The sequence below is a fragment of the Larus michahellis genome, chromosome 15 (assembly GCF_964199755.1).
Source record: "Larus michahellis chromosome 15, bLarMic1.1, whole genome shotgun sequence".
NCBI lineage: Eukaryota > Metazoa > Chordata > Aves > Charadriiformes > Laridae > Larus > Larus michahellis.
The window spans coordinates 8,834,103-8,847,156 of NC_133910.1; positions in this window are offsets into that span (position 1 = coordinate 8,834,103).

Consider the following 13,054-nt stretch of genomic DNA (forward strand, 5'->3'; position numbering starts at 1 on the left):
AAACTGTCAGAAATAAATTCATCAAAAAAGATTATATAATTAAAAGTCACTTCCTTTCTTTCTCTAGTTTAGTTGGAATTATTTGTTTGTCACTTTTTCAGGACTAAATTACTGCATTCAGAGACAACTTTCTTTGTTAAGACTATTATGAAATGTATGATTCTTACAAAAGGAGCCCAACTTTCTCCTCTAATGTATCAATTCAATATCACTTTTCAGAAAATACTCTTAGATAGTACTGCTTCTAAAAAGCTATTTTATTCTGAAGAGGAACAGGAGCAGTAATGGAAAGCATCCAAATGTAGAAATGGTATTTTTATTATTGAGCTGCATATAATTTATGGAAAATTGCTGAATTAATTTTTTTAGCAAAGTAAATTGTTAGCACTTCAAATTGCAAATCCTCTCTTAAAGTGAGAGCCATAGAGGTGTTTAAACGCTAAAGTAGCAATATTGATTTCTGTCTCACGGCGATAGTGCGGCAGCACGGGGTGGCTCAGTGCCTGCAGGACGGGGGTCTGCGGGGGAGCATCCTCGCGGGGGTGGTCCTGGGCCTTCATCCCTATGGAGGGGTGCGCAGGGAAGCCCTTCGCCTCTGCCCTGGCCCTGTCTTGGGAGACTTGCATCATTTGGGGGAGGCAGGGGGTGCTGGCAGGGGAGGGGGCACGGGGGGAGGGAGCCCCTGCCACTCTCACCGCGGGAAGGGGGGTTCTGACAGCACAGAGTCTCTTAACAAATTGCTTCTGCTCTTTAGCCATGAGAAACCGTGAACATATCAGAGCTGGGTGGATTTGGGGGTGACTGGATTTTCAAGGCTGGAGGGTGATAATGGTTTATTGATCTGTTGTTAAGTTATTGGAGCCTTAATGGAGGCAATAAACCAATAGTGCACATTGCTGTCACACGGCCGCATAAGCTGGGAGAGTAATTAAGCAAGCCCGCCTTGGCATGCAGAGGAGAGGAGGCCTGTGGTGGCCACCTCCGTGGCGAACCCCGTGGAGACTTCCCCCTCGCCGGCCCCATGCCCGTGTGGGGACCCTTCCCCGGGGCGGGCGGAGGAGCAGCAGGTCCCCCCCGACAGCACCCAGGGGCCGGGGGGGGGGGTGCAGGGTCCTGTCCTGCGCTGCGTCAGACTTGCTGTTGGGAATTTCACAGCTCATCCAAAACGTGCTGGTGTGAAATACCGCGCGGCTGGTCCCCCGTGTCCTGCAGGTCCTGTTAGTGGCTCCCGTGGAGTATTTGGCTGCATTTTGTAGGGATGTTTTGCTCCGCAGACAAAACGGGCCCTTGCTTGGAAGCCCTGGTGGACGCAAGCGGCCGCAAAGGCGCTGCTGTGAGTGGGAGCAGAAGGTTAAAGGGATGCTGAGCCTTGCGCAGGGCCGGGGATTTGCTGGCTTGGTGCCATGTTTCTGATCTGATAAATCATGAAATCTGGATTTACTGTGAGTGATGATTTAATAAACAGTGTGGGGGGTTCATGCTAGGATGCACCGCAACTGCTGTTTCCCCTGGTTTCGATAGGTCCCGTTTGCCCGGGAGCTGGGAGGCAAGGCTGATCTGCTGGAAGTATTATCTCTTGGTATGGTAATTATTATCTGTGATTAATCCTGCTCATGCTGAAGAACTGTGCAAGCCTTTTCCGGAGGGTTCATCTTCATGTTTGCTTCTGCTGCTCATACGTAATATGAATTGATGTGAGCTATTGTTGAAGGGGGATAGACGGAGGTGTCTGTACCAAAGAGGTTTTTAATAACAGGCTGGGATGACTGGAAATGTCCTGGCCGAAGGGAAGCCCAGCGAGGCCGTGGGTCAGGGTGCGTGGAGGCCGGGCGATTCGGCTGCTCTCAGGGTGCCTGCACTGCGGCTGCCCTGCGATAAGGGTCAATGAAGCCCAGCTTTCCTCTCCCTCATCCCCCTGCCCACCCAGCACTTGTGCTCAGGGAGCAGCACTGGTGCCATGGCCGTGCCGGGCTGTCTCCCTGCGCCCGCCAGCATCCGCATCGTCCTGCCGTGGGAGCTCCCTGGAAAGGGAGCTGTGCATCCCTCACCTTTGCTCATGGGGGCAAGTTTCATTGCAAAACAACTCCCAGGGGAAGAATTTGTCCTCTGGAAACTGGTATTATGCCACAGAGAGTGTGCTGTGGTGCTACAGCAGGTGTCTGCTGTGATGTCCCTGTGGAGGAGGCTGAGACCGGGAGCAAAGCGGAGTGTCCGGCTTCAGAGCCTCTGCGGCAGGGCTGGGGTCCCGAGGAGCCACCGGCTGCTGCTGCGGAGCTCAGCCCAGGGCTGGGCTCCCCGTGGCCGGGAGCGGCTACCTGCGGCCTTAGCGGCCAGCCAGAAAATCCTTCTGCTGGCAAGACATAAATATTTATTTGTGAAAAGCTGGAGATACCTGTGAAATTCTCTGAACCCTCAATAGCTCCACAGTCATCATTTAAGCAAGTTCATGCTCCATTAAAAACAGTTATTTAATACAATAATCATTCAATTAAAAACCTCTTGAAGCGGCTGCCAGAGCCTATTTGTATCAATACAATATTTTAATTGTAAAAAGGCTAAATACAGACCCGCCAACTGTGATTGTCAAGAAAATGTTACTGAAATGAATGTTCAGTCTCAGGGAAGCTCTGGCAAGGGAGCAAGTCCTTGGGCAAGTACTGGGGGTGGCTGCGCTGGACAAGGAGCATCGTCCCGGCCACCCTGCACTGGGGGGGGCTGGCCGTGGGGGAGCCTGGCTCCCCGGCACCGAAGGACTCGGCACAGAGCTCCAGCTCCTCATGGAGGCAAAACGCTGCTCTTCACGGGGAGACTGCATTGTGCGGGAAGAGCCCGGGCTGTGGGACGGTGATGGGGGATAGGAGCAAGTCAGACCGACTGCTGCCGTCACTGTTCAAAACAGCCCGGTGGAGCTGGGGTGCTCGGTGAACGCGTTTCCGAATGCTGAGGGTGCCCAGAGCAGGGAAGGGTCATTCCCCGGTAGCCGTGCTGTGAGGGCACCTAAAGGAAACAAATAAAAGCACCCAGGAGCAGGGGGTCAGCAGCCCCCGCTCAGCCCCGTCCCCTGCTCCCACAGTGACAGCCGTGATTCCGAATAGCTGTGCCAGGGCGTGATGGGGGTTAGCAAAGAGCAGGGAGGAGGGGAGAATCGGTCCGGGTCTCTGCTGCAGGCTCCGTGCTCTGGGCTTTGCCGGAGGTCCCTGCTGACAAAGCTGCCGGCCGGGGCTGGGCAGGGGTGGTGGGGCAGGGGGCTCCATGTGCTGGGGGAGAGAAGCTGGAAACCTCTGCCGGGATTCCTGCCGGCACGTTCATAGTCCCACACCCTGCATTTTGCCTCATTACATAGGTGCCATCACATAAATATTCCAGTCACTATTGCTTACTGTCAGACCCAATTTAGAAAAGTACCTGTCTGTTACAAATATTTTATAGTACTTGAATATGCAATTTATGTAACATGCCCAGCAAAAGAAATCCATTATACGGTTTTGTCTGATTGAAATTCTGGCATCGTAACAGTAGGAAAAAATTAAATTATTCTAGAAAGTTGCAGTCCATTATGAAGACCTAACTGCTCTTCTCTGAAAAAGAGCCAATACTCCCTCAGTGGTGCCAGTGCCATGATATGAGCGCTGCGTCCCCTGGCTTTGTTTCCACTTTGCCAAAGGAAAACGGGGCTTCCCTGAGCAAACGGGGGGTTTGTTCTTTCCCACTGCTGCTGCCTGCAGCCCCCGCCAGCCCTGGGGCACTGCCCGAGGGCCGGGTCTCCCCGCAGTAACCGTGGTGTTTTCACCACACAAGGACGGTCCCTGGCCTCAGCCTTCCGCTGAACCCCGCTGCCCCTTGGCCTTCGCGCAGACCTGCCCGGCTCCGCGCTGCTGCGGGGATGGGCTCTGCTCTGGCAGAACAATGGCATTTGCACCGGTCGGGGCCAATCTTGATCAACCAAAACCCACCGGGCAGGTGGTTCCTGGCTCCCCTGCCCTCCCCGCCATGCCGGCTGTTCAGTAACCGCCTGCTGTAGGTACCTTCTCTTTCCCAGCTGGGGCTGAGGACGGTCTTGCCCAGTTTCCCCCTGTGCTTTCAGAGGTGCTGGGACCTGTCCGGGGGGGAGATGGTCTCAGTGGGTCAGGACCCCCCTGTGCTGGGGATGCGGCCGCGGATCCCCAGGGAGAGTGGAACGGGCAGAGCCGCTTTTAATCAACCTCCCAGTGGAGCATCTCTCTTTCACAGCTTTGCAGGGCTGGAGGAAGGAGCCTGTTTCTCTCACACTTTCCACCCTTTCCCTATTCCAAGCAGCTGGAATTAAGGGCAGTTAATGGTCCCGCTGCTCTTACACAGGCTGCCATTGAATTCCCATTACTTGTATCTCTGGCTTCAGGTTCATTTACATTTTGCAAAGTTGCCTCTCTTTTACCTTGCTCTGATGAGGTCTGTTTGAAGTAAATTACTGAGTTCATTGATCTGAACAGTTTTATTTCAATTGGAATGAAACGTAGCCGGTGTGTGGCCGTGGGAGTGCCCGTATGTCCAGCGCGCTCAGCGGGGACGGCGCACCGAGCCCTGCCCCGAGGCGCCCTCCCAGCGCGGGGGCTCCTGAGCTGCTGGTGGCAGGAGGCTGAGCAGCAATTCCCCACATCCCCCTCAGAGATGCCGCCGTGCCGGGTGGTTTGGGAACATTGTGTGGCTTATGCGCAGTAGCAAAGTCTTTGCCTGACTTAGCAACAATCCTCTGGGCTCGGGAAGGGGGTGCAGTTCCGATGTCTGGGCTGAGAGTGCGTAGTGCTAACACTGAACCAGCCTAAACCTTTCGACAGCACCAGAACAACTTGTGTGGTAGAAAGAGATATTGTAGGTTAACTCAGGTTGGAAGGACTTTGGGGATCTCTAGTCTGACCTTGTGCTGAAAGCTGCGGGGACAGGGCAAGTTTCAGGGCTTTGTCCCAGCCCTTGGATGCCGTGCTGCAAGGAGAGCAAGCTGGCACCGAGGGACGCGCCAGCGCTCCGTAGCTGGTCTGGAAACACTTTTGGGGTGGGCAGCTGGAGGGGTTGGCTATCAGCAACCTTTGTTTTCCTCATCCGAGGTACAAAGCCATGGGGCTCTGCTCCTGCCAGAGCGGGGCTTCGCCACAGAACCAGCCCGAGCCCTTCGGACGCTTCCCCCAGGACCCGCAGCTTTGGCCTGGGAGCGTCTCTCAGCCGGGGGAAGGTGCTGGGCTACAGGAAGGGGTTTGGAATTGATGTCCGCTCCTGCAGGGAAACATGTCTTCATGAGCGTGTTTTGGGAGGAAAAACCAGGTCAGAGTACAGCAGAGAGTATTTATTTCCTCTGGGACTTTGTGTGTTACTTGTGGTATATTTTATGGATAGAGTCGGCCCCATATGTCTTGGGGAAGGCGTTTGGCTAAGCAATGTGTTAACAGTTAGTGTGCTAAGGAGCCATTGTTTGGGTACTTTAGTTTTGACATTTAAATGCATTTTTCAAATACAGTGAGATGAATGTGATGTCACCGGGGAGTCGCGAAGGACTCTCAAGCATAAAAGCAGACGGCTGGGTTTTAATCTTTAACAGCACACTAGCCTCTTATCCCTGAAGGTCCCTTCAGTAGAAGCTGTGTTGTGCTTTAGGTACCCAGAATATCAGGTTTTTTATCCGCTTATGACACTCTATATGAGAGAAAAATGTGTGTAATGCAAAAGTGATATTTAATGCCACTCAGACCTTATTTTGTTTGACCATGGGAAATCTAGAGGCTAGAGATCTTTGCGGTCTTTGGTAACAGGCAATGGGTCAAACACAAAATGGCCCTGGACTCAAATTTTTATTTTTATTGATGTATGACTTCTACAGAATATCAGGATTTTATGGTTTGACTCTGCAAAGCATTAACCGGTAGAACATGAGTACCCTAGGAGGAAAGATGTGAGGAAGCAGTGTGTTATTGATAACCGAGTGCAGGGGTGGAGATCCCACGTTTGGAAATACATGGAACTGTTTTAAAGAAGGTATTTCTTTAATTGCACGAGCACAGAGAGAGCTGGAGCGTGCTTCCCTTTTAACAGGAACAAAGTGGCTCCCGAATCCAAATGACTCAATTCATTCCACCGCGCCTTTGGAATACATTTCTTTCAAGTTAAGGCAGACAATTTTTAATCTTAGCTCCACCTTCTTATAATTGTGGCGTGTTATTCGGTGTGTAAAGAGCTGGAGCGAGCACTGTTTGGTGTGTAAGAGCTGGAGAGAACAATCCCCTGGTTTTTCTTCTAGGTGGGAATCCCCCTGCACCTCCGCCCCTCTCGGATGGCGGGTGCTTGCACAGCGAGGGTCTCCAGGATGTGTCTGTGAACCGAGGGTGGCTCGGACCCCCTAGGGGCTATTGCACAGGCACCTCCACGCATGGCAACCTTGTAACGTATTTAAGTATTAGTAAATAAAAACGAGAGGGCTAGGTTTATAAATATTTAGGAAGTACTTGTTACTAAGGTATAAACGTTGGGTTTCTCACACACACGCGGGCTGCCAGCAGCCCCCAGACGGGGTTTCTCTGGCCCCAGCTCACAGTCGGGTGTCAGGGTCTGGGACTGCAGGGAAGGGGATGGGCAGGAGGACGTTCCCGGGTCCTCTACCAGCTAAACACTGGCTTTTGTTTTCCAACAGGAAAATAAGCCCCCACGACTGGCCTGGGCTGGGTGATGCCTGGTGGTGGGTGAGCGCCTGGTCCACGTTGGGCAGGGGCAGCAAGGGGGGTGGGCACGCATGGCTGTGCCAGCCCCGCACAAAACCCTGCCGGCAAACCGCTCCGTGGGCTCAGCCGGGAGCTCCGGGGGAGGGGAATGCCGGGGACGGGCCCTAAGCCTGGTCTTCACCCTCACTTCTAATCAGCAGAAGGAAACGGAGAATCGCATCTTTGGTGTAACCCACCGGAGTTCAATGGTTACCCCAGGGATTAATTTGTCCTTGTGTCGCACGTTCTGCTGAGAATAGCCAGAGCTTGCACTTTTAAATATTAATGAAGACCAGGAATTTTTCCACTGGGGAGAATTTATTGTGGAAATGTAGAAGTAGGAGTATCTCCTAAAGTTAACCCGTTGAAAAGTACACTGTGGCTTATTAAAAATGCAACTGTTGTATGTTCAGTAGGACCTGGATATATTTGCAAATGTTAGGGGGATTTTCCCGCGTGAGCAGAGCTTGCATTAACATTGGACTGTATGTGCACCGGAGTGGGAAGGAGGATTGGCCGGAGAGACCCGAGGGCTACCTCCTCCGCGGGCACCGCTCGGGGCAGAGGAACAGCAGTAAAGTCACCGCAGTGGTGACACCTCTGCAGCCCTGCACCTGCCGAGGCCAACACGCGCCCGTCTCCACCGCCTGCACCCCCGGCAGGGAAAGGCTTACGGAGACCAGCGTGAGCTTGGTCTGATTATTCTGGTACCTCACGTAGATGACAATGTTTTACTTCTTTCAATGAGTTTCTTTACATTGACATTTTTTCCATTTTGGAAACATCTGTAGACTATGGTTTTCAGAGGGTTTTATCTTTGGGGAAAGATTACAGATAAACATGAACAGGCTTTTAATTACAAGATACTGATTGTTGGTTTACACAGCAATATTTGTTCAGTAAATTGCTAATTAATGCAAGGAAAGCACCATGTGACTTCAAATATTTGCTTCCATTTACACGACAAAAAATATTTTGTTTTTCACAACGATGACAATAGATGGGATTTGTGAGGACAGGCAGGACAGGGATGCGGAGGGGAATCGTGCAGTGATGCTGTGGGTCGGGTGGGAAGGGATGGACCTGCCCCGTCTCTCCTGGAGACCCACATTAACTTTTTTGTTGCACCTTGTCTTCCAAAACCTGCAGAAGCATTGCAGTATGAATCCTACATGTCTGTGTATTTGCCCTAATCCTGACAAGTGTTTTGGGCACTCATGGGCATGCCGAGGGGACGCTCCTTGCATGGACAGTCCCAGCCGTTCCCCTCTGGCCAGGCACAGATGTGACCCGCGTGGGGACTCTTTACAGCTGAAGAAGTGGCTCCGTTCAGGTGAGACTGCTCACACCACACTTACAGACTGCAGTCTGTGGACCTGGATTAGCAGAGACGTCGGGTAACTAGTGCCCTTCTTTGGGCAAGAATGTTAAAGTCTTTCTGCTTTCCATGATAAAGTCCTTCAGTTTTCTTGGGGAAAAACCTTAGGTAATTCCGGTGGCATCGTGACAGCAAGAACCCACGTCTTACGTGTGTGCAGGGAACCGCTGCCTCACTCTTGAGAGAACAGAATTAACAAAGAACATTCCAGAAGTGCTTTTAAAATTCCCAGTGAGTGTCACCTCAGTGCCGAGCAGCCGGCACAGGGCTCTGGCAGAATCAATTTCCATGCAGGCTGCCACCTATTAGCTAAAAAGCACAGGTAAATATTCAGAAGTAAGAAAATGTTATTAGAGAAAACCGTTCCAACAACTATGGGGAAGAAGTGTTTGATCGTGAGGACAGACGGTCCTGAAGAGTGTGAGAAGTTTATGGTATCAGGAGCCACAGCACAAAGTTATAGAAGGTTTATCTGACTTTGCTTAGTTGACCTGCAGCTGCCCTGTTGATACAGAGTAATTTATAGACATGCTGAAAAAGCTGGATTTATGCCCTGATCATAGGAGAGAAATGCTAGTACATAAAATTGGTAGTACCTTTTGCAGTATATACCTAAATCTTTAATTTTTATAGCAGCTAAGAGAAAAATAAGCTTGCATACGGTACAGACAGCACAAACTGACCGTAAATCCTGGCCCTGCGGAGAGCCACGGTGCCGGGGGATCCCTGTGCAGGCTGGTGGCAGAGGTGCGGAGCTGGCGGCTCTCCCCGTGAGCTAGGGCTGGAGCCGCCGCGTTTCGCTCTCTTTGCCGTTACGGAACACAAAAACTGCAAATACTGATCTTGGCCACGCTGAAGCAAAAATGGGAAACAGACCCTTGGATTGGGATCAGCCCAGAATGTCGCATTCAGCTGAGCAGAGACCATTGGGTCGCTGAGTCTGACTCTCCCTTTTGTAGGATAAACTGTAAATAAAACTGTCCACTTTCAAACAAAGTCCCATTTAAGTGTCAAAATGAAGTTATATTTTTTCAGTGCTTTATGTACTTTTTAAGGCAGAAATTATTCACTGAGTTTAGTTCTTCCTGACCAGTGTCCATCCCTCTGGCTTGTCAGTGAATTCCTTGTTTGCTGAAATTAACTAAATTAGTTCTCTGAAAATAAAATAAATTTCCAGGCCACCTGGCTAGCTACTCATCTTCATTGCACCTTGAGGCTGGCAGCAGAGTAAGATCTAACTGCTCTTTCAAGAGACCTCAGAACTGGGGATTGGGCTGTAATGATTTGTAAAGATTGTGTTAGACCTTAAAAAAAAAAAAAAAAAAAAGTGAAATTGTTTAAAGTCGCAAAAGAGCTGCTGAATGAGCGTGACGAATTGGATAAGGAAAGAGAAAGATGGAAAATATTTCAAAATATGGTAAATTTGTTAAAGGGAGCGGTTTGGGTTCTTTTTTCTTTTCTGCGACTCTTCCTGATTTTCAGCTGTTGCAAGAAGCCGCTACCAGGCTTACCGACCCCCAGGGGAAGGGGCAGACGTGGCTCCTGGGTGCTGCTCTGGGTGCTCGCGGAGGCTCCTGGGCTGCGATGGAGCCATCCCCGTTGCGCCGGGTGGGAACCGAAACAGCGCTGAGCCCCTGGTGTCAGGAAAGCATTTTCCAAGGAAATTCAAGAAACACTTGGAATGCCTCTGTCTATTAAAGAGTGACATTTAGTGTTGTACTTTGAAATATGTTTGAAGTACCACACAGCATAAAGACCCTAAGGGGACCCATGAGCCAAATGAGATTTCCATGTCAGCACCAGTCACGACCTTTCCTTTACGGCATCTGCTTAAATACAGAAAACATGGTTTTGTTATAAAGTCAAGTCAAAACAGGGATTCACAGTAAAATATAATATATACTTAGGGCTGCCCTCGGGGACCTTTTTAATGGTTTCATATAAAACAATATTCTGTTTACTGTAAGACGTTTCTCTGCCGAGCGCACCCTGCCACCTTCCCGGGGCTCAGAGGTCCCCAGCGCGGCGCTCCGGCAGCCCAGCCACCCGCGGTGGCTGGCGGCCAAGGTGCAGGAAGCCACTTGGCCACTTTTGATGGCAGACCTGGTTCTGTGCCTGGTCTTATCTTCAAATTCCTGTGGGTGGCAGAGGTCGGCAGGACGTGCTGCGGTGGGAGGGAGGAGGTGGCTCAGGAGGGCCAGTGGCTCTGCTCCCAGGGACTCCGGAGGGAGTTGTCACCCTGGCACCGGGACGGGCAGTGTTTGGCTGCCTGCAGGACGGGGTGCGATTCCACCCTGGGATCATGGAAAACATATCCAAACCCAATGCGGGAAGCTGCCTGTCGGGGATCTGCTGCCCTGGGGACCCTGCGGGCGGTTTCCCGGTGCTTTAGGAGCAGAGAAGCCTCGTGGCACCCTCAGGTGGGATGCACCAACGCCTGGGCTCTCGTCCCTGCCGGGAGGGCATTTGCCACCCCTTACGTCTGCAGCAATTTCCACTGCTCACATCCAGCTTGCTCCCCAGGATAATACCCCAGAAAACCGTTTTTGGGGAAAGGCAGCTTTTCTGGAGCTGAAGTTTGTCAGCCACAATGGGAGAGGTAAGGCCCTGCCTTGTACAAACTAAAGCAAACAAAGTGCTAATTGTAAAATGTTTGAGCTTGGTATCCATAAAATTACTTAGTAAGCACTTCGCCTGAGGCACAAAAGACTGGCACAAAGTCTGTTCCAGGCCATTGAATTCCTGTCAAAAGAAATCCCACACCCATTAATTACCATATGACAGGTGCAGCACTTAAAACAAGGCGCACCAGGCCGCTCGCTCCTCCATGATTAATGCCAGGGTGGCTGTCGCGGGCTGGGTACCGCGGGATGGGGACAAACCCTCCCGAGCAGCACTCCTTGTGAGTCAGCCTGGCTGGGAGCGTGACAGGGACGTGTGCTGTTGGGAGACCAGACCCCAGAGGATGGAGACCTGGGTCACCGAAGACTGCCTGCTGACTCTGGTCTTCTGCAGAGCAGCGGAGGTGCGTCTTTGCCTCCCGAGCGCCCGCCTCCCTCCTTCTGCGCCGCATGTCCGAGCCCAGCCCGCACCAGTGGCCTCAGCTCTCCAGGCCTGAGACTTGCTGGGAGAGCGGTGGAAGAAGCCTTTTAGGTTTCCACACTGAGAAGTCAACACGAGGTGTAGAAAGAGAAGCCATGTCTTTTAAAAGACAGAAAAAGTAATTTTTTCTGAGGCCACAGGGGTTGCCACGCTCCCTCCTGGCAGCGAGCTGCTGTCTGCCCCAGCATTAGGTATTCCAGCAGCTGCCGGGCACTTGGAAATGTTTGTGATGCCTCCCAATTAAAGAACACTTCAGCGGAATGACTCTTTGTCAAAAAACATGTACCTGCTATGCATTATTCAGTATTATCTTGTTTAAAAAAAGTCCTGCAGCCAGAGAGAAGTGACACAGTGTCAGAGAGTGACCCCCTGAGCATCACGCATGAGGGAGGGTCGTGCTGCACGGCGTGGCTGCCAGCACCGGAATCCCCCTGGCTGGGCGCTTCGGGGCAGCACAGCTCAGGGTCTTCGATGGAGACACCCAAAGTCGGAATTCTACATCCACCTGAGCCACTCATGTAAGAATCTGGTGCTCAAACATGCGTCATGTTCTCCAGCTCCTGCAGAGGAGCCTTGGGGTGCTCTAAGGGAGCCTGGGGAGGTTGGGAGCCCTCCGGGTTAAGACAGCTCCGCAGAGCCCGGCTGTAGCGCCCTGGATGGGACCCTCGTGCGGGTGTCTGGGTGCGGGGGTGGCTCTGCCTGCCCCCAGCCTGGGCTGCTCCATCCAGCCCAGGGGTGTCCGAGAGGTGCGAGCTCCCTCCACACTATTCCCCTCCCAGGAACTGCCTGGAAGCCCCAGGGGATTTTACGGAGATGTTAATACTGAAAACGGCCATAGATGTGCTGCGTCTGCTACTGCTGCTGCGGTGAATGAATCTTGCTGATCTCCGTAATCCACTAATCAACAGACGTGTCTGTGAAGATCCACGCCTGCTCTTAAAAACAGCTAGTTAGAGGTGGATATTTTGTGAAACGTGTTAAAGTTCAGTAAAAGATACGTTTAGCTCCATGGAGTTTATACATCATGAATGATTTATTCATTTATAAATACTCCAAATTCCACATACATATTCTTCTGGTTGTTAAGCTTCTTGTAATCTATTGGTTCATTATTATTTAATATGCAAGTTATGTCATCCAAGAAGTTGAAAAAATGTTTTTTCCATCTGCTTTGTTCGCACAGAGAGCAGAGGCAGCAGAGCCTGGAGGTGCCGTCTCCTCGTGGCAGGGCTGGGGGCCGGGTGGCCCTGGCTCTGCCCAGGCTGGCCCAGGGCTTCCTCTGGCTGGCCAAAGCAGGCACAGTGTGTGCCACTGGTTCTGCAGGTCCCCCTGGAAGGCAGGAGAACATGCTGGGGCTGTGGCCGGGTCGTGTGCGTGGTGCCTCTTCGGGGGCTTCACCCCCCTGTCCTTTAGGAGAGGAACTGGAGGAACAGATCGTCCCACTCCCACGGGGGACGTGTCAGGCATCAGGTTGTTCTTCCCACTCTCCAGCCTTGGATCCCTCTTCCCAAAGACTGATCCAGTTTCCTCCAGGCTCTCAGGCCACGGGGAGGCTGCAGGATGCTGCTGTGCTGGGGACCGAGTGACCAACCCAGCACCCCCAACCTGGGGACCCCTCCTCTTCTGGGCCCCTTCTGGTGGCTTTTGGCTTTGTCCTCTCTATGCTCCTCATTGGAGCTAATTAGTGAACAGAGCTGACTTTAGCCAAGATGGAGTTGGAGACTCTCATCCTATTTTGAGGTGAAATTCACCCTTTGGAGCTGGATGGGAGACCAGGACTTTTGTGTGAGGATTAATTCTCACATTTCCTTTTCCTATTAAATCTTTGCTTTGCCTCCACTTAGAAACGCTC